Consider the following 18,727-nt stretch of genomic DNA (forward strand, 5'->3'; position numbering starts at 1 on the left):
CTTAAGAACCTCCTGTTGGATTAATGCCTGCAAACAGCTGTGATGCTTGAATGGATTTTCCCTCTGGCAGCTGGCACAAAGCATCAATCTGCCAGTAAATAGTAGCCAGAATTTATGAAAAATTCCAGCGTTTAGACATAATAAGTGCCAAGGGTTTCCAGAGAGCTTGTCACAAAGGAGTGCCCAATGGAAGCAATAGGCGCAGTTGGAAAAGGAGCACTGTTCAAAAAATGGGTTTTCCCACAGATGTGCAAACTAATCCCCTATGTCATCATCCTTTGTAGCACACATCACTAATGTAGCGCACACCCTTTGTAGCATTACAAAGGGTAATGCATTACAAAGGGTTCAGAGTGGGTTCAAGCTACCAGCTCTGGATATGAAAGGCCTTGTAGGTAACTGCTAGTTCCAATCTGATTTATTTTAAATTTAGGTTTCAAAAGATGTGTGTCAAGGTGACAGGAAAAAATGGAACCTACCTTTTTCCCTTTCTCCTGATTTTTCAGATTAACATATCAACTTTCTTAACATGCAGTAGTCTGTACCAGTCTCAAGGGGAAGCAGTGGTTGGTACCCTTATGGTAGATGATGTAAAAGGTCTTTGAGTCCGTGCCTTAAAGAAGTCACCTTTGGTTCTTTACTTTAGCTCTGCTTCAGATGGGGAACAGGCCATTGGCTCAGGCTGTCCTCAGGACATCAGACAGAGCCAGAGCTGGGCTGTTTGCAGTCTTAGCACCCTTGAATTCTGGTCTTATTGTGCAGGGCCTTGTTATCCACCACTGCTTACAGGGCAAGCGGCTTTATTACTTAGCAGAGAGAATTTGAGGAAAGGGTTACACCGGACATTATTAGAGAAACTGGTGTGTACCAGCATGCAGCTGAGGTGTTACACTCAGGGCCTTATTCCACAGTACTTTTGGGGGGCTCCTGGAGCTCCCCACCTCTGGATTGTCAGCACAATAACATCTCAAAGTGGTTTTAAGCAGGGTTTGTATTACACTTTGACTCTTGCGGGGGTCTGCAAAAAAAACTGGGATGCCCATCACGATGCCATAATAAAACTGGAGTTCCCCCAAGTTATGATTTTTAAATCTTATGGGGGGCTCTCATCTCTTATGGGGGGGTGGGGCTCAGCCCCCTGAACCCCCATAATTCAGACCCTGGTTTTAAACACTCATTATGTGGCTCAAAGTTATGCCGCTCCAGGGCAGGATTATCTCTGATTTGCACTGCCCAGGTCCTGTTCCATTAAGGTGTGGGCCCTCCTCACAGATATGCTGCCCTAGTTGAAGTCCTCCAGTATCCCAGCATCACTCAGTCGCCTGTCCCTAGAGCAGGTATACAAGTCTGTCCTGGCTCACCAGCCCTGTTGTGGCAAGTCACAACTCTAGCTGCTAGTCCTCTAGTGACAAATCACAGCTGTGCAAATGGGGAACAGTCAGAGAAGGGTCAAGACTAAGGGTGTGACTTCTCTAAACTCCAAGCTAGCCCTAACACCGATCCACATTTGTGCGGCTCACAGCACAAGGTGTAACAAGGTCCTTAGAGAGCAGCAGGACTGGGCAAATTTGAAGCAACAGCCCCTCTGTTTGCTTCCTAAGAGGCACATCACCTGAAAACCCCCACTGGGCATCACAGCATCACAACTCGTGAACCATCTGCCTTGCAGAGCTGCTCCCTCCATAATAAGCAAGGTCTCACCAAGGGTGAAGTATGCTGAGCAGAGTATATCTTGGGCACAGAAGTAGGATTCTTGTAACCTTTGATAATCCCTACCTCAGAGCCAGCACAAACTCAGAGAACGAGGGGTGTCTCAAATCACGTGCTTTTGCAGAGGCGCTGAGGAACCTATGGAGGATGTGCTGTGTTTACACAGATTCACAGAAGTTTAGGGCTGGAAGGGACCTTGTGAGATCATCAGGTCCAGTATGCAGTCTCCTTTGATGGTAGAGAATGCAGAACATGCCTCCATGGGAAGGGCAAAGGATTTAACTAAGAGCAACCATCAGGTGGAATGGATTAAGTCAAACACTTGCGAGTTACAGGATTAAATGGCTTTCAGATAACTTCAGAGACAAAGAAATCATAGAAAATGAGGGTGTGAAGGGACCTCAGGAGGTCACATCTAGTTCAACCCCCTGCTCAAAGCGGGACCAGCCCCAACGACATCATCCCAGCCAAGGCTTTGTCTACCCTGGTCTTGAAAACCTCCAAGGATGGAGACTCCACCACCTCTCTGGATAACCTGTTCCAGTGCTTTACTACCCTTGTAGTGAGGAAGATTTTCCTCGTATCTAATCTAAACTTCCCTTGCTAAAACTTGAGACCATTGTTCCTGTTTTATCACCTGCCACCGCTGAGAACAGTGGTAGATGAGATGATGGACTCAGCCCTGTGTCCACATTACAATGGCCATGTTTAATTTTCATTAATTTATTATCAGTCTTAGCAGAAAGACAAAGGACTGACTAGGTCAATGAAATTCAGTTCTCTTCTCACTACATAAAGATGTTTCCTGCAGGTCAGCGTTCAGAAAGCCTCCAGAATGCTGTCAAGGTTATTTGGGTAAATGTGATATATTTTATTAGACCAACTGAATAGTTGGAAAATTTGTTCTTTACAGGCTTTTGGGCATAAGCACCCTTCTTCAGGTAGAGGGAGAGTCTGCTGGTGTTTGTCTACTCTCTAGGGTCGAATAGAAACTTAAGCCAAAATGCAAAATGCAGGTCTATAAAAATGCAAATGTGTGGCAGGGCATAATACCATAAGAGATAAGAGAAAATTTTTCATCAGGGAAATGTAATGCTAGAACAGGCTGCTTGGGGAGACTGTGGCATTTCCTGCACTGGGGGATTGTAACAAATGTTCGACCTAGATGTCATTGCTCCCATTTCAGCGCAGAAAGCTGGACTAGATCCCTTCCAAACCCATACGTCTATGACCATTTCTACTGAGTTTCCATCCCTGAAGCAAGTTATAATAAAAATTGCATAGCAATCATTTGCTGATTGGCGGAAAGAGTCTCGTCGGCTCATTTGTAGCACATTTACTGCTGAATCGTTCCTTTAATCATATAATGAGAAATGTTGTTTGCTCAGTACAAAGCTCTCTCATTAACTTGCAGCACAGTCTAACAGGTTACTGCTGTGGTCTATTATACTCAGGCTTCTATTCCAGGCAATGGAGAAGGCTTGTAACCTATTCTATGTATGAGTCACAGCCATCGCTGTCAGGCTGAGCAAGGAAGAAAACAACAAGCAAGTGTCTGAACTGTGTCATATACCTGGATCTCGAGAAGTCCTTTGGACAATTCTGCCCACAGGCAGAAACCCCAGTTTTTCATTTTGCAGAAGAGGTCAGATCTGTCCATGAAATAGTATTCTGCACCCCCATGAGTTTCTAGCTCAGCCCATGTAATGGTGACAGAATACTGCCCGTGGTAAGGGTCACACAATGGGGGGAGGCACACACAGAATTTGTTTAGCAGAGATCTCATTTACTTTGGACTTCTGTAAAGGCCCCAAGTATTTCAGCTGCATTGTTTACAGGGAAAGAAGACAAAAAGCACCATGAGTAGAAGGAAAGATAGATGAAGCTTCTGTGCATTGTCCTCTGGGATCATTCTTGCCACCTTGCACACAGCAAAGCTGTGGGCATTTTGTCTTTATAACCCCTGATTTAGCACATGCTTAGGGCTCTCCTGAATTAGGCCTATCATGCAGATACTCATTGTGGCCATGTCGGGGTGAATAATGAAAACTCTCTCCCAGGGGCTCTCCTGCCATGCCTTGATGTGATGGAAGAATAAAAAGTTAATTCCACAACAAGATAGGGTGTAGTAAATCATTCCAGAAGCAGGATAAAATAAATTGGCTTATTAGTGAATTCCTTGTGGGTTGTGGATAACCCTGGCATGTTCTCATAGTGCGCGGTCTTCCTTTGCCCTCCACTGCCGTGCAACCCACTCCCCTGAGCCTGTCAGTTCACCTCCAGTCTCACTCACTTTCCTTCCTTCTCAGGTATCAGTGGATTTTTCCTCCATGGGACCTTCTCTCTGCCTGAGCATCAATCTGGTAAGCATTCCCTCTCTCTCTCTCACCTCTTTGCTTTGCTAGTCGCCGTGGTTACCTTCACCTGGTCGGCCAGTCTTATCAGTGATCTGTTCCAGCGCCGGGTCTACGGCTCTTGGCATCCCTGCTGACTCTCCTCACGCCGTGCCCCAAGGAGCAAAGAAAAGCCCCCTGTCATGGAGTTTAATAGCCACTGGCTCTTAATCAGGCAACATTCACCCCGGGTGTGATCCCTCTCCCCAACTGTGTCTACTAAGTAATTATCCTTTCCCTGTCCCTGACCTGACTCTCCCCCTCTCTTGCAACTTTGTAGCACCAAAGGAACAGGGCTGTCCTTGCCCTGTTACACACCTTCCCCCCTCATCTGAAATTAAAAAAACGAAACTACGGGGAGCATTCCTTTTTTCTGTTGCGTTGTCAGGTTTGAGTCATGAGTACCAGCAACTCATCCCTCAGGTCTTGACAGGAAATCGGCGGCTACGTTTGCCCCACCTGCCTGGTGCTCCACTGAAAAATAAAAAGACTGTAAGGGTAAAGACCACCTTGTTAAACGTGCGTTGTCAGTTTTGGCTGACTGAAGCCACTTGAGTGGGGCACGATCATTTATTAAAGCAAATTGCCTTCCCAGCAGATAATGCCTAATTATTTCCACTCTCCAGAGAATAGCTAAGCACTCATGCTCAATAGTGGACTATCGGGTCTCTGAAGGTGATAGCCTCTTGCTTGCAGAAGCCACTGGTCTTTCCTCCCCGTGCTCCTTTTGGAGCAGTACAGATCCTAGTACTATGAAATGCACATTTGATGTATTCAAAGGCCTGAACCACTTGGTCATTCCATCTGACCCAATTTTTCTTACCTCTGGTTAGGTCTGTAAATGGGGCTGCTATGCAAGCAAAATTTCTTATGAACCAGCGGTAGTAATTAGCAAATGCCAGAAAGGATCTCATTTGTTTCAAGGTCTTGGGGAGCCTGTATCGCCACAGGGCATCAACCTTATCAGCTACTGGCTGGATTCTGCCTTGACCCACAATGAATCCTAAGTACTGGGTTTCATTTTTCCCAAGGAAGCATTTCTTTGGGTTTGCAGTCAGACCTGTCTTGTCTAGGATGGCCCACAGGTGTTTGCAGTGCTGTCTCCATTCTTCTGAATGCAATCCCTCTCCCCAACTGTGTCTACTAAGTAATTATCCTTGCTCAGTCCCTGACTCAACTCTCTCCCATACTCACAATTTTGTAGCACTGAAGAAAGAGGCCTGCTCCTTGCCCTGTTACATTCATTATAAAGGGCTGATTGTGAAAGTTAATTCCCAAGATCGCAGGGGACCTCTGGGTATGCTCCTTCACCTAGGACTGCTCAGCAGAGAAATCCCCAGTTGGATGCTGCTGTATCACACCAGCACAGGTAATGGGAAAGGCAAGCTGTTTAAGAATCACATCACCTGTTTATGTGCCAGTGCCAGGCAATTGCTTGCTGTCCCCAGTGTGTTGGTGGGCATAAATAAAAATAAAGACACATTTCAGAGTGACCTTTTCATCAGATTTCATCAAGCCGTATTACATTTAAACTCAGCGTTTACAGTCCAAAAATGATACTGCCCCCCTGCCATGCTGAGAGCAAAGCCTTGGGTTTGCAGAAAGGAAGGTGATTGGAGGTCACTAGTTGCATTTCAACCAAGAAAATCTGCATATATATGTGGCCATGTGAGTAGCTGATAAAAATTAAACGGATTTCATCAGATCAGGCTGCCATTTTTAAGAAGGTCTAAATGGTGTTATGGTGACCTGAGGTCAGGGCTGGTTGCAAGTCATTGCTATGAGGAACACGAGCTACTGCATGCAGCATCAACACAAGATTTAAACTTAAACAGAGCAAAAGAAGAAAGTTTGCTTATACAATGGACACATCCTGTCTAGCTGTTTCGCATTGCTTTACACTGCTGATATTTTCACCAGGCATCAACATTATTTATCTTTCAGTTATCTCCTCTCCTTGTGCTGCAATTACATATTACCACATAGCTGAACCCTGGAACGAATTTCATTTAGTGCACACCTGTGATCACCTTACCTGTGCACCATCCATCAGCCTAGCATCCCGGTGCCGACTTCTATCACAGTGAGGCTTCAAGTACCTCCAGCAGCTGCCTTGTCTTTAGAAAATATATATTTATCAGCCAGCGAATTCTCTCCTTCCTCAGAAAGAGGAATTTCTATCCCAATTTGAACAGCTCCAAGGCACAAGATGAGATATAGTCAGTCCTGAGCCAGCGACAGGTTAAAATTTCTCTTGCAACTCTCTAGAGCTAGGAATGGGAGAATTATGATTCAAATATTCTGCTCTATGTAGGTGCTTATACAGTGCTCATCAGCATAGTATCTGTACACATCTTATGTGCCTGATACTCAATTTCTGAACACCCACAAATGCAAGTGAAGACAAGAAGAATTAGATGTACTCAGATGTTAGGACACGCATATGTTTTTTATGTAAAAAAACCAGCCACATATCAAAATTGTGTGTGCATGCATATGCATTTAGTTTGCAAGTTTTATTTTGAATGCCCGTGTTATGACAGAATCACAATGAAGAAGCTGTTTGAATGAAACTTTTTAAGAATAGTTTAAATGATTCTGTGTATGTTAAAGACATTAAAAACCACAGATGGAGGCTACAGTTCTTGCTAATTATAAATGTTCAGAGCATGCATAGTATACGCGAACAATGTACTTGCTTCTTTTTTAATGTGTTAAACATAATTGTAATTGGTATATGAGTTGGTTTGTTAAGGGAAACAAAAAAGCAATCCAAGCCAAAGCGTCCCACCTACATTGTTAATTAGCTGCAATATGCATAAACCTCTCTATTTTTCTCCTTTTTGAAAAAAGTACATGTTATCACATCGAATAAAAAAGAAAATGAATTATATTTTTCCCCTTGTTTGGTCCTTTTATTCCATTTATAAATTGAAAGCCTCTAAATCTCAGGTATTTAAAAAAAATTGTGATCCTGATTCTGAAAATACTTATGCATGGGTCAACTAAAAAGCCAATGACAACATCCCCACTTACTTCAGCCCACTATGGACGCCGGAGCTGCCAACTCTCATGATGAGGGATGAGATAGTTGGAAGCAAGCCATTTCATGAACATCTCAGCTTCTATTTAAAAATAAAAAAGGGGTTTCTAGCCTCCATGGCAGGGAAGAGAAACATGAAATATGACCTGAATGCACCCTAAAGGCTTAGAAGCTAGAAGGCAAATAAAACTACCCACCTTTTACTTTATTATTTTTCTTAAGCCTCTTGTGATCTTCAGGGGGCACCTGGCTCATAATTCCTAAATATTTGATACTGCCTCAAGCTACATGTTCTTATCTTTGAAGCTGTGATTATTCCCACTGAAGTCAACAGAACTATTCACATGCTTAAAATTAGTGCTGTGCTTACGTGTTCACTTGAGCGAGACCTACACAACGACATACTGCTTAGAGCTTGATCCAAAAGTCGGTTGAAGTGAATGACTTAGGATGAATGCCTAAATGATGGTGCAAGGAATTTTTGGAATAGATGGATTTTAATATGCTAATTGAACTGCCGATTGTATCAGAATAATGCAAAGACAGGAGGCATCACATTTTGTATTAAAATTAAAAATTATCAAATGTTTTATTTGCCGACTTCCATTCTTTAGTCCTGAATAATGAAATGCATATGAATTGTATTCAAATGATAGTGATTGGTAATTAATTTTATTTGAATGGTGAAAAGTACACAGAGCTACTGGGAAATTATTTAAATTTTGGTTTTAAGTTACAGGACAAATTATAATTGTGATGCTTGTGTAAACCCAATCATAGCCAAAGAAAATGAACAGGAAAAACGGGTCTTCTGTATAAACATAATTCCTAACAAGTTAGGCAATGAAGAGGACTCTGAATACACGCAACTGTTACTTAATACAGTGAATCAAGGGAAGTACTTCATGCAACATCACTACTTTAACTTTTCTGATATGAATTTAGAGCAGTGCAAAAAAAGAATTTTAGGAGGAGAAGTCCACCAATATTATTTGTTAAGTCAAAGGGGGTCAATCATGGGGAATTTTATACCATTGGGAGACCCTTATCTTGTCAAACCAAGAGAAATTTAAGGATAAACTGGACCCTGGGCCCTGGACAAACATAAAATTGGAGGCCTCCTCTAGAGGTGCACCAATACATTGGTGGCATGTCATATTGACACAATTAAAAGGAAAATTAAGATTATTGGCTATTGGCTTCTTTTGGCCAATATAGCTGATAACATCACCAATAAATGTTGCATGCATGCACACAGCCACCAGGCACATGGCTAGGAATGCAGCCAGGCATCTTGGGGAGCAGCTTCCTGCTGGTAAGGCTGTGGGGGGGAAGGGGCATGGGAGAGGAAGGAGGCATGGGGGTGCAGATTGAGGCCCCCACAGTGTGGGAGGGAATGGGGCAGGGGTGGGGGCTGCCCAGCCAGCTGTGTGCACCCCCGGGGGAGGCAGGTGGGGCATGAACTACATTCACCATCTTGGTCAGGCAGTGACTGCCCCTACCCCACTCCCTCCTTCACTGTGGGGGCCTCAATCTGCAGCCCTCCCCACACCATTAGACTTACCTGCAGGGAGTGGCTGTGCTCCTGGCCATGTGCACAGCAGCACCTTTAATCTTGCAGGTTCCCTCAGCCCCCTCCCCCGCACTGCTGATTGAGGGATGGGCCATGCTTGCAGCTCTCCACTTGTTGGCAGGGAAGTGAAAGCTGGAGTTTTAAATTTGGCACTGTTTTTTTTCCATGCTGCTGATTGGTTGAGGGGCCCTAGCAGCCCTGCTGCTTGCTGTTGACCAGTGTGGAAACAAAAATGGTGTCTTCTGAGATCTCTATGGAAACCGGCCACAGCTACATGGGCAGGGGCTGCTGGGAATGGAGTCCACCACAGACCCGATCCAACCCATGGGTCAGACTTTAAAACCTTGGCTTTTGCTTGCTTGCCGACGAAGAGTGAACTGCAAGTGGGACTCCTGGCCCAGGGCCCGGGCCCATCTGACTCATGCATGATTCCACCTATGCCTGGGATCTTGCAGCGGTGACAGCGTGGTCTGGAGCCAGGGCAGAGCCACGATCCAGTGCCTGCACACCCCTGCCATGGGCATCACTGCTGCAAGATCCCAGACCCGGGGCAGCTCCTTACACCCTGCCAGTGCTGCTGGGGCCGGTCTCCATGGACACAGTGGCCCTGCACTGTCACTGCACTGTCCCTTCTGAGATCTCCATGGAAACCAGACACAACTGCATGGGCAGGGGCTGCTGGGAAATGGAGTCCACCACAGACCCGATCCAACCCAGGGGCCAGACTTTGCCCACCCCTGCGTTAGAGGCTGATATTCTTGCCCAAAGGAAGCAGGTACTCTGACTTGGAGAAGATAAAAAATAGAATTAGTTGCCAGTGAAAGTCACTCTCCCCCCAGAGTGACTTATGAAGAATTTGGTGACCCCTGGAGAATGGCAATAAACATCAGCCTATTAATACTCCAGTTTTTTTCCTGTTTTGGCTCTTTATAAACCCATTTTTTGTGGGTTTGTGTACAGGTCTGCTCATCAAGCAGGGTGTGGAGGGGAGGACTGCTACTATGAAAATCATAGTGGGGTCAAGTGGAAGAGATAGAATTCAAGACTGTTTTAAGGCTCATCTCTGAATTTGGTCTTCCTAGAAGTATTGACAAGAGCTGGATCTTTCAAAAGTGTTTGGAGCACCAATGTTTATGAGTGCCCAGGCTGAGACATACAGTTTTAATAGGCTGGATTCACAGGAACTATATTTTTGAGTGGCTTCAAGCCACTTCTAATCATAGGATCATAGGAAAGTAGGGCTGGAAGGGACCTCACAAGCTCATTTAGTGCATCTGCCTGCTCAAGGCAGGATAACCCAGACTAAACCATCTGGGCCAAGTCTCTGTCCAACCTGCTCTTGAAAACTTCCAGGGGTGGAGATTATACAACTTCTCTAGGCAGCCTGTTTCAGTGCTTGATCACATTCATGGTCAGAAAGTTTCTCATTTCCAACCTAAATTTCCTCTGCTGCAGCTTGAGACTGTTTCTTCTAGTCCTGTCTCCTACAGCCAACAGAGAAAAGCCCATCTCCGTCTTCTCTGTAATCGCCCTTCAGGTATTTGAAGCCTGTTAGCAAATCCTTCCTCCATCTTTTCTTCTCCAGACTAAGTTACTTGTGGTTCAGAGATTATACCTTTTATTAGACGAACTAAGAAATTGCAAAAACTTTGCAATGGGCTTTTAACCATCTTTAATTTTCCCTGAGCCTGAAGAAGGAGGCGGGTGCCCGAAAGCTTGCAGAAAAAGATAATTTCTTTTTTTTTTTTTGCAATTTCTTATTTGGTCTAATAAAAGGTATCATCACTGAACCAAGAGCTCTGAAGTTCTGCATTTCGTCTTTGTCTCAGACCAACATGACTACTAAATGTCAGAGCAAAATTTTGCATGAATGCTGGCAACACATGAGTTAAGTCTGATCATGCGCAGATAAGACAGGCCCTGAATGGAATTTTCCACAGCCTGCCCAGCATGTGCCCTCTGGGTGACCTCAGGACCTGTCAATCATGTTGACCTACTTTCCAGCATGTGCCCTCTGGGTGACCTCAGGACCTGTCAATCATGTTGACCTACTTTCCAGCCCTGCACATGCTCAGTTACTCTACAGAGCTTGATCCTACACATGCTCAGTTTATCTGCAGCATGACGTAGTTAGACTAGAAATTTCTCTACGGAGAGTGTTTTGATTGGCCACTAAATTAATACAAAAGCTTGAGGAGCCCCTCCCTGGGGGGGATTAGAGAGACCAGGGAGAGACTGAGAAGACTTGAGACAGAGGCTGTCTCAGGAAGAGAGGCCTGACCCAGTGTGAGTACAGAGACTGCTCTCAGCAGAAGCTGTCTCACAACTGGGAGAGACCTGCTTGACTGGGAACAGAGGCTGTCTACCAGGGACAGTTTCTCAGTCAGGCTCTAAGGTCTATCGGTCTCCTTCAGCGTAGGCTCTCGCTAAATTTTCGTTTTCGATCTCACCTTGTTCGTGGTATATAACTTTCTGGCTTCTGAACTGTTTTGACATCGATTACCAACTACAATTCTGGATTTTCTCTACTGGCTTTGCTTCGTCTCAATACGTCTCGGCTCCGACCTCGGCTTCCATCTCCGACCACCCGTTGTCCTAGTTGACTGGCGTCAGGACGTTCTCATCGTTCATCACACTGTGTTACAGTTTTGTTCATTTGTTCGTTTCCCGATTAATGAGCTGTTGATCAGCCCTGGGACTAGCTAGTGGGCAGCCGCACGTATCCCTCGGGGTAGAAAGCAAAGGCTCACTAGTGAACCCCGTGGGCCAACAGACCCCTCTGTTGTTTGTACGCTCGTTAATACTGTAACTGAAAAAGCTGCTCTGCCTACGCTCCACAAAGCGTAAGTGAATAAAATCCAACTTGTGTAAGAAACCATATGCATCTGCGCCATTCAGACTCCATTGCCACTAATCCCACCTGTTCGTGTTCCAATCGCCAACCCCGGCCCACCGTGACCTTGGGGCTGGATTCATTCGGTGTTCCCCAACGCCAAATACATCCCTAGCTCTTTCAGTCTTTCCTCATGAGTCTTGCCTCCCAGGTCTCTGATCATTTTTGTTGCTCTGCATTGGACTCTTTCCAATCTGCTCCCATCTTTCTTGAAGTGTGGGACCCAAAACTGGATGCAATACTCCAGGTGAGGCCTCACCTATGCTGATGCTCTTCCCCAGCACAGTCATTGCCAGTTTTAGGTTACATCAGTGAATACGAAATGCCGTGCACTGGAGAGAGTGATTTGAAATACTCCTGATGTTAAGATAACTATTCGGTCAAGGAAGCCTCCTGGGCATCTTTCTTTCTACCTGATATTTGTTGTGAAGTAGGGTCTAGAGACTCCCGTGTGTATAGAGATCACATTATATAGGGTATTGCATGCTCATATAGTAGGAAGACACTTTGTGCCCTAAAGAGCTTACAACCCATGTACAGAAGGAAAGGCACCAGATGGCTATGACAGGGAGCAGAACAAGTTAGCAGTTATTTGGCTGGGACTAGAGTAATAAGCAAAGCTCACACATGACAGGGTTATAATGGGAAGTGTTAGACAACCTCAATAATAAACACCGTTACCAGCTCCTCCTGCCATAAATATATTAATCTTTTCTCTTATTGCTCCGAGATTTGTTGCTTGCATTTGGAAATCAACCTCAGCTGCTTCCCCCGTCTCCTGTCTCATTGTCCTTGACAATGGGCTGTTTTATTATGTTGACAGAATAAAAACCTCCAAAGGCCCCTTTTCCTACCGGCAATGGAACTGCTTTAATTAATGAGCCTTTTATTTGTTGGGCTCGAAGTTGCTGATTTATTTTATTTGCCAGAAATGCATCTGCAAGAAAAGTTAAGTGTGAGCAGCCATCCTTAACATGCCAGGCATGCTTGACTTTCATACCGACGCTCCTGGAAGCTACATTGTGGGGATAAAGCCAGCATTGGCATTCTCCTCCACCTCAGAGACAGAGCAATCTTGAGACTCCTCCAGGAAAAGCACTGGAGATAGCAAACTATCCATTGAAATTCAAGGAAGAGGTCTCCTTTCTTCCCTGCCCTCCTTCAAACTTGTGAGTTCACAGAAAAGTCAGGCAAGCCTTTGAGTCTGAAATGGTCTCAGCCTCCTGGAGGTGGGAGATCACCTTGAGTATTAAGACGCAAGCATTCATCATTATCTGATACCTACAGGACATCTGGATTCGGTGAGAAGTGACTGAGCACGTTAATGATACAAGCAGTTGGATCACCAGCAGGATGTGCTCTGTGTTTTTCTGCACATCAAAGACAGCAAGTCTTGTTGGAAGAAATCTGTCTCAGATTTCATGAAATAATGGTGCTGGGCTATGTCGGCGAAACCCCTGACCACCAGCTGCTGACTGTTCTGGATGGGCTGCTCTCAGTCTTTCTTGTGAGAGCTGTTTCGCTCTGCAGAGAGAAATAAATATTTTTGGGGCCAGAGAGAGACTGACTTGCAAGTGAAGTGGTAGAGTTGCTGCCAGGCTAATGATTATTTCTGGTGAGTTCATAGAATCATAGAATGATAGAAAATGAGGGAGCGAAGGGAGCTCAGGAGGTCACATCTAGTGGGACCAAGCAGGACCGGCCCCAACTACATCATCCCAGCCAGGGTTTTGTAGAGCTGGGCCAAGGCTGGAGACACTGCAACCTCTCTGGATAGCCTGTTCCAGTTTTTTACTACCCTTCTCATAAGAAAGTGTTTCCTTATATCTAATCTAAACTTCCCTTGCTGCAGCCTGAGCCCATTGCTCCTTGTCCTGTCGTCTGCCCCCACTGAGACCAGTCCAGCTCCATCCTCTTTGCAGCCCCGCAGTAGGGAGGTGAAGGCTGCTATTCAATCCCCCTCCGTCTTCTCTTCTGCAGAATAAATCAGCCCAGTCCCTCAGCCTGTCCTCACCAGTCCTGTCCCCCAGCCCCACGACCATTTCCATTCTCCTCTCCATTCTCCTCCACTAGACTCTCTCTGACTTGTCCACATCCTTTCTGTAGTGGGGGCCCACAGCTGGACACAGGACTCCAGATGTGGCCTCCCCAGCACTGAACAGAGGGGAAGGATCACTGCTCTCGATCTGCTGGCAACGCTCCTACCGATGCAGTTTCTTTCACTCTCTTATCTTCTAAGCAGAAGTTCCTCCTGGAAGCAAGAAATATTTCCTGAGAGTTTTGCTGAGTCAAGTACATGCCCCTGAAAAGTTTTGTATCATCAAAAAGACATTTTCCAACAAATACCATTTTGCTTGGGAATTTCCTGATGCCTCTAATTGTAATAGCACGTCAGTGACAGAGTCAGAAAAAGAATCCAGAAGTGCTTGACAGTGGGTGCAACCAGGGGACTCGTGTTTGCCCAACTATTTTTATTCTTATAAGTCCCCTTAAATATAGCTATCATCATAACGTGCCTTTGCAAGCCTTCCCTTGCAGCTCACCGTTTAGATTCAACCTGGCTAAGAGCTGTAAAACAGCTGGAGAAGTTTGAAGAGCCAGACCACTGTTGGGAGGATGCCAACATCTGGTGGAGGTTTTCAGGAGAAGCCTTCTGGATCTGCAAAATGTCAGTGGTCTAACCAGAACAAGGCGGAAGCCAGCTCTACAAATATGGTATTACATTGATCAAGGAAGGGATTTTCAGCACAGGTACAATGCTGCCTGCAGTAGGATCATTGGTAAAACTGCCCTTGCCTTTAGTGAGAGGAGGACTAGGCCAAGGCTGAGTGATTTTCCAAGGTACTTTTATTTTCAGCAGTACTGAGCTCCACTGGTTTTGCAGATATGAGTGCTTAGCACTGCTGAAAACCAGCTCCTGACTGTACAGATCACAGACAGGGAACATGAGTGGGCACACGTAGGAAATGGTTGCAATCAAGATGTACTAGCAGTAGTCAGGTTGGTCCTTGAAGACTGACCACAGCTGCAATAATCAGGATACAGATCCACCCACAGAGAAGGCATGAGCAGGCCTGTTATCCTTCCCTGTGAGCAAGCAAAGGGCAGATTGCTGGCTACCCCACAGGGGGTATAAGTCCATCAAACCTCTTTATCAGCCTCCGTGATTACTCACTGGGTGGGCTACCACCAAGGGGTGCTTCGGTCTGCAGGAAGCATTGAACTTTCACTTCAGTGGGAGCTTTGCCTGAGTAAAGACTTCAGGATTTGGGACGAATCATGTCTTTTCTTTCTATCAGCCCACAAGGATTCTTCTACCAGGTGCATCATCACCATCTGCACAATTTTGCCTCTGACATCATTGGGATGATGATTTTGCCCTTGGTCTCCACCATGCCCATAATTGTGTTGCCACTGAAATCAGGAGCAAAACTATCAGTTATGGGCTTCAATAAAAGGAAGCAAAGGAGAGGGAGCAGAGATGCCTTTGGGGTCAGAGTACTAGACAGAGGTCAGAAATGTGTCCCCATCTGTTCCCAACTGCTCACAGACATTGGATGTGTCATTTTGCATCTCTGTGCCTCATCTTCCCTATCTGTAAAGCTGTGACAATAATATTGTTCATCCCCCACCCTTTATACATCTTGGGTGGATTGCAAGTTGAGACCAGGGCTGTCTCTTGGGATTGCTGGAATTCTGGGCCCCCAAATAAAAGGGGAAAATCCTTTTATTCCAAATTACGATGGATTTGTTTCTTCTTTGCTTCCCCCCTGCATGATTAATTTAAGGCCTGGAACTGCAGAATTAGGTTTTAAGCATTAGGGGGTGTCACTCTCTCCAAGTTATCCAATGTGTTAATTGTTAGGGCCCCTCAGCCAAGATGTGGGAAGCCTATATTGGATTTCCTCTGCTGCCCAAGGGGACTTGAGCCAAGGTATCCTATCTCCCAGATAAACGGCTTACCCTCTAGGCTATTGGTATTCTGGGTTGTTTGCTGCCAATCCCTCCTACTGACACTGTTCCACTTGGTCTAACCTATGTGAATATGGGAAAAAGTCTGGATTTCTCTCTGTCCCAGGTGAGTACCCTATACAGGAGTTGCAAACTGGGAGGGAATTGGCCCCCATCCCCTTGCTGCTACATGTGTCAGGGTTTTCTTTCAGCTTTTAAGATTTTGACTGGGCTGTGTCAATGCTCCTGATGGGATTAAAACTTGGATAGAGGGCCTTGCCTTCCTGCTTGGGGTCAGACCAATCTTCATATTTGGGGTCAGGAAGGAATTTTCTGACTGGGGGCGGGGGTTGCTTTCTTCTGTAGCAGGGGATGTGGCCCTCCACCTGGGATCTCTTGTGTGTTTATTAGTCTTTACAGCACCAGGATGTCAGCTGTCGTGGTCTTCTGCTTCACCTACGGGCAGGTTCAGGTGTTGTGTCAGGGTTGACGGTGTCGTTTTGCAAAGAGGTTAGACAATGGTTTGTGCAGGTTGGTTTGGATAGGGAAGATCCTGCCTCAAGCAGTGGGATGGACTACATGACCTCTGGAAGTCCCTTGCACCTTGACTTCTCTATGAGTCTCTATGGCTCTGTGACTGAGGGAAATCCTATGCAGAGCTCTCTCAAGCCTCACTGATAGGATGCTCCAAGCTAGGGATCGTCATTCAGATCAGAGGAGGAAATTGAACCCAGGTCTTGTGCACCCTGGAGTATTGCAAAGAAAGGTAGCAGCATCACTGACCTTTCAACTGAAAAACAGCTGGTAAATTTTAAACCAAATGAATGAATTCTTTTTCTGCACAAGCAAAACTGCTTTTTGGACCAAAAAACCAGTACCCTCTCTCCCCCAAAAAACAAACAAACCCCATCCCACTGCTACACAGGATGCATCTTAGCTGCATGCACACAATCCCTGTTTCGATAAGACATGCCTAACAACCAGAGTGTCTATCTCTCCTGCTCTGTGTACTATACGTATCTCTAAGCCGTTTGTTGCTAATTTATCTGCAAGAGGATCTGAAATCCCCTTGGAAGATTTAAATGTCTTACAAGTTTTATTTTTACATCAGAGTTGCTGAAGGTGAGCCCAGTCTCACCACCTACACAGGCACTTAAAAAAATAATACAAAAAAAGGGTTTTAATTTGCTAGGAGAAAGTCCTGAAATCGCCGCCTACGGGCAGAATGGTATTTTAAAATTTTCCCAGAAGAGTGGATGATGGCAAGACCCTTAAATTACCACCTACATCCACACACCCACGACTGTGTGCACTTGGATTTCTGCTTTTATCTGTAAGCATGGAGCCCCAGGAGACGAGCATTTATTTAAGAGCATTGCATGGAGGCCTCTCTGCATTTGTTGCCAGAGTCCAGGTGAGAAATAGAAGCATCTTTACCAGCTCTGGACCTGTGATATGACAGTTGTCCCCTGTTGTAGAAGTGCGCCTCTGATAATGGTCTGGCGTTCTTAGTTTAACACACGCAGCCTGAGTTATCTTTCCTTTTGGAGTCATTTCTGCAATCGGACTCATATTCTGGGCAGCAGCTGTTGCTCCTGATATTCTCTGAATGCTTGCGGTGGTATAGGCATCATGTCTATCCTCTTGTTAGGAAAGGAAATACTAAAGTGCTGGAGACTCACTAGCGAAGGGCAGCATGACCAGAAGTGCATGGAGGATGTCCTCGACACGCAACCAACACTGACGACATTTGGGAAATCACATCCAGCAATCACTGGTCTCACAGAAGTCATCTGTAAAATAGGGCTGATGAAAAAGGGTTGCTAGGATTGACTACATTAATTCCTGCTCCTCTGATGTTTTGAGATCCTTGGATGAAAGGCACTAAGGCAAGACAAGCTTTCCAGTCTAGTAGGCTTGGCAATGGAAATGAATCTTGAAAGCCCTCTTTTTCAGCACAGACAAGACTAGATTGGATCAAATGCATGGTCAATCTCATCTGGTGTCCTGCAGCCTCATGACTATAGCCCCAAAGCAGGAGGGTCTATGTGATCTGACATGAGGGTGCCAGCAGGTCTTACAGGGAGAAGGGTCCGATGACCCTTAGGATCTTCCCAAGGATGCTCAGGGAGTTCAGCATTAAATTTGCTGGAAACTAGTGACCATGCTCCTTTGAGCTCCTTAGGAAAATCAGCCACAGCCCCCTTTGGATGAGTATTAGCCTCAAAGGTGCACCTAGATAGAGACCTGTGCAGTTCTTTCAGTCTTTTCTTCAGGCTAGTCATTTGAGCTGGGCAGTGGCAGCGTTACCCATGCCCCCTAACTTCCGGTGGCTTGTTGGTAGGCTGGCACCCTGGAAAGAGTTACCCAAATCAGGAAAAACCCAGTTCAGTTAGGAAAAATATTCATGAAGATTGCAGGTTAGCTACATGCTGATAACAGTGGCTTGCAAACGGCTTCACCCAGCAGCCTCAAAACAGGTGTCCAGTGAAGTAGAGTCCAGGGAAGGTATTTGATGTTGGCAAGCATTCACCCACACTGCCCCACGGGATCCCCCCCAGAAGAAAAAAGTCCAGTCTGAATAGTCCTTGCTAGCATAAAGGGATCTGTCCTTCCAGCAGTCATTCCCCCGATCCCCATTATTTCCCACAATGCACAGTACAGTCTCTGGATAACCAGAACGACCACGTGGGTACCAACCCCACAACCTGACATGAGATGCAGCGTTTCACACAAATGCACCATTTCTTTCCATGCCACCCCTTTCCTGAGGGCTGCGTCAACCTTACAGAGCCGTGCTGCCCAGGGGATGGGTGTGATGCCCTTTGCAGGGAAGAGAAGAGCATTGCAGAGCGGTTGAGGAATTTCCCCAGTTGAAGATCTCTTTGTGCTCGGCACATCACAACAGGGAAAAGGCTCTGGCATCAACGGCTAACCCGGATTTTTGGATATTTCCCTATACCCATGCAGATCCCGAAGACATTGCTGTCAGCTGGCTTCCAGTCTGCTCCCAGCACATAGCCTAGCTGCATACCTGCAGTGTGGAGGCCTGATAGGTTAAGTTTTTGTTTTGGCCTGAGGCCCTGGGTTGAGCTCCTTGCTGCGACTCCATCACATTTTTGTGCCTAATTAGCTTCCTTGACACCCATTGCAAGCTCTTTCCC

Source organism: Gavialis gangeticus, unplaced genomic scaffold (assembly GCF_001723915.1).
Source record: "Gavialis gangeticus isolate Ggan-Ray unplaced genomic scaffold, GavGan_comp1, whole genome shotgun sequence".
NCBI classification, from domain to species: domain Eukaryota; kingdom Metazoa; phylum Chordata; order Crocodylia; family Gavialidae; genus Gavialis; species Gavialis gangeticus.